The sequence below is a fragment of the Genypterus blacodes genome, unplaced genomic scaffold (assembly GCF_046128005.1).
Source record: "Genypterus blacodes isolate CSIRO-AG114 ecotype Tasmania unplaced genomic scaffold, CSIRO-AGI_Gbla_v1 ptg000070l_1, whole genome shotgun sequence".
Classification (NCBI taxonomy): Eukaryota; Metazoa; Chordata; class Actinopteri; order Ophidiiformes; family Ophidiidae; genus Genypterus; species Genypterus blacodes.
In genome coordinates this window covers 2568699-2572513 of record NW_027466880.1, presented here as the reverse complement: position 1 = coordinate 2572513, position 3815 = coordinate 2568699, and positions in this window count along the sequence as shown.

The following is a 3815-nucleotide window of genomic DNA, read 5'->3' as shown; positions in this document are numbered from 1 at the left end:
CTGAGTGGATGTGAAAGTCAATGTGAGCGAGGCTCCTCCCCCTGCCTCCCCCCTCACCCCTGCTCCTCTCACGGGTGACTGGAGGTTGGCCCGAGTGGAACTGATAAACGCAAACATTTGCCAATAAACAGATGGCTGGTGGCATCACACATAGTTAGTTATTGATCAGGGGGTTCGTTATGTTCATCGGAGGAAGAGTAGGAGTCTGCACAAACGTCAACATCCCGCCCGGAAGTGACCGCAGAACGATTTCTTTAGGGTGAGCTGGTTTAGGATTAGAGTTACAGAACATCGGATCAATCAATAACTCAATCATTACAATCAGATGGATTGGTATGTCAGTATATTAACAAACACACGCAGCGATGTGGCAAACAGTACCATGACAACAAACAGCCTATTATAGTTTATACTGTAAGTGACTCTCACAGGTGGATGTAATCCCGTTTCCAGAATAAAATGACAAAGAACGAAAGTATGGTGGTATAGGGCGATATAGATGCACTAGGATGTGATTTCATATGTACAGTATTTGCCAGTATCGAATGAAACTAAATAGTCGTAAGAACATTGTGTAATAAGTGTATCCTTCCGCTTTACGCCAAAGGGCATGTTTGGACACTTTGAATGGAAAGACAGGTAGGTGAGTGCATGGAAACAGACACCCGCCCCATGTCTGACAGCAGTTGAGTCAGAGCTGCAGTATGTTCTCAGGTCTTCCTCATAGTTTTGGTTTCCTCATAGTTTCCTTTTCTCCCTGCAGAGCTGCGTTTAGGCTCTGGCACAGCTGGAGGATTTGTTGTACCCTGGGGATATGTTTCCTTATTATTTTATTCAGCCTCTCTGTGTGTCTCCAAGCGTTTGGAATGTATTCCAGGTTATTCTCAACCATTTCGAAGCACTGTTTTCAAAGTATTTTCTTCTTCTGATAAAAAATATCCCTTACAACTACGTACATACTGTATGGTGCATTTGAGCCCTATTGCTCTAGTGCAGTGCAGACTCCAGGCAACAGCTTTCAAAAATAACATCTTGCTGATACAGTTCCAGATGCAACAAATGGAAACAGATGCAACAACCTATAGGCAAGTGGCACCAGTGTGACAAAGCATAATACAAAATTCATGATGAATGTGAAAACAAGTTGCAGCATTAATAAAAGAGACACAATTAAGTTTTAAAGCATCCAAAGGACCACACTCAGTACTAAACAGAAAGCATCTGCGGAAAGAAAGTACCCACATTTACAGCAAGCATAACAAAATGCTGGATCATTTTATCACACAAGCTGTAAATGGACACATATTGCTCGATGCTAAATGAGCAAACTGAGCCTTTCTTAATAAAAATCTGGGGGAAATCTGTGCCAATTGCCTGCACTTGCTTTTGACAATCAGTCTATCTATCCATCTTATTCTCGATCTGCACCCAAACATGATATTGTCAACATATTATGTGTCATTCTGAGGTGACAGGGTTGAAATGTCCCAATAACACCATGGGTCAGTCAGGACAGATTTTGGAAAAACTTGACTTCACTTTTGACGTAATTTCATCCAAGCATGCTTCATCTTACTCCTGACCCCACAGTGGCCATCATTATAATGATAATGGAAGAAGAAAAGCACTTCATATACTAACTTCAAACATTTTCTAAACAATAGTCCATCTTTCTCAAATTATTGCCACAAAACTTTTGGTAGCAAACCAACAATCCCACTTATACCAGGTCTTATAGTTAGTGCATGGAGTTGTTGACGGACCTGTGTCACAGCTGAACCTGTTCACCCTGCATTTTGATAAGAGCATGGAAAACTTGGAGCGGCTCATTATGCCGCTTTGCCCAGACTTGTGCTTCTCACCGCAACTCGTCTTGGCACTCTCGCTGACAGCTATTGCAAAATAACCTTTTTGGTTTTGTAGGGTAGTGATTATGCACAACTTCAGCAAAATAACTCCATAAACATTTATTAGACAAAGATACTGTATGTAATGGATGACAGCAATAAAGGACATTAAGCATGCTGCAAATGTTCTTATTCAGTGTATGGGTGTGGAGATTCCACTCAGATATTGTCTCAAGAGATTCTTGTCCATCTTTGCACCATATTTGAAAAAAATATGTGGTGTCAAGTGCTTCCAAATGGCAATTATTAAGACTGGGAGATAACCCAAGAGAAATCTGCAGGAGAACCATTCAGTGCCACAATGGACTCTTTAGTCCGACATCTCATTTCCTAACCAAATGTTAGTCTCTGAGCTCTGGCCCCGCGGACAGGGTCTGATAAAAGTTTGGAAATAGTTTTTTACTGAAGTATATGAAATGGCCCCCAAAGAAAAAATGTGGTTCCTTCAGGATATTACAGTAATAAAGATCCCCACAGTGTAACTCAAGAATTGCAGTGTGGAGTTGTACAGAATTGTGTCTGATGTTCACTGTCATATCTGAGACCAAACCAATTGAACTGGATTTGTTGGCGCTGGTGTCGGAGAGGAGGATGCTGGGCACGCTGTGTAGCATCATAAACAATGACTCTCACCCTCTCCACTAGATGCTGGCCTCATACAGAAGCACCTTCAGCAATAGACTCATTCCACCCAGGACCACAACTGAACGCCACAGGAAATCCTTCCTTCCTGTGGCCGTCAGACTCTACAATAGATCTACCTCGGGTCGGGCGACGGACAGCGGGGACATAGGGATCATAGGGGACCCCTGTGGTAATGGGCAATTTGGATTCATCATGTGAGTCTGACTTATGCAATGCTAATAAACAGCAATATGTTTGTAATATAGTATTGCATTGGCTTTAGATTGTGTAGTATGTCAGAAATCACTGTTTGTAGATTAAAGTGGGAATAATGTTTGTTCATATTTGTCTGATAAATTGCTCTAACTTCTGATTTGACTTCTGATTTGACAGAATCATTTGGTTTTGGAGATCTCCACACCTCCTCTAACAACAATAATCTATTAAATTATCACGGGTCATTTTTGTGGTGTGTGAAAACATTCCTCACTCACTTAGGGACAAGACTGAACAAGAGAAGCTTGATTATCATGTTGCCATATTTGACTCATCTTTGTTTACATAGTGCAACACACCATCAAGTGTTTCTCCAACTGCAGAAAGGTGCAAGAGTGCCCCCTGCTGGGAGAAAGTATACACGAAGCAGCTACAGCCATAATATCATTTAATTTAGTTTCAATATAAGTCATAATATTGCAATGACATGGAGTAACAACAAAGCATGGGCTCATTAGGATTTATAAAAAATCTGTGTATTGTAGTAGTGTAATAATCAAATTACTTTGATTAAAATTAATTATAATTATTTAGTACTTATTTCAATTTGTTGTAGTGTTAGTTTGAGTCCTGCTCTTTGCAGGATGTTGACATCATATATGGGCATAAACAAGACCCAAAATAATGACAGCATAATCTAAATTCCACTGTGGCAGTCATCAGTCGATACTTTGTTTTGTTTCCTTACCTCGTCTGACCTTTAAGCGAGAGGAAGAAGAAGAGGAATTGCACAATTTCCCAGGCAAATCTGATGTGTTGTCATGGTCATGGGAGTATAACACATCATCAAGTACTGAAAGGTGCATGCTGTGACAAATGCCTAGAAACCAGAATTCAACCCTGGGCCATCAACATCTGCATTCTTTCCTGGCTGATGATAACATTGTTATGGAATGTTTTGGTTTGTGACTGCGCTGAGTATAAAGTGTCGAACAATTATTATTTCTTATTTTATTATATATTCAATTTGTTCTGTTTTAGGGTTAGGGTTAGATATGAACAGGTACA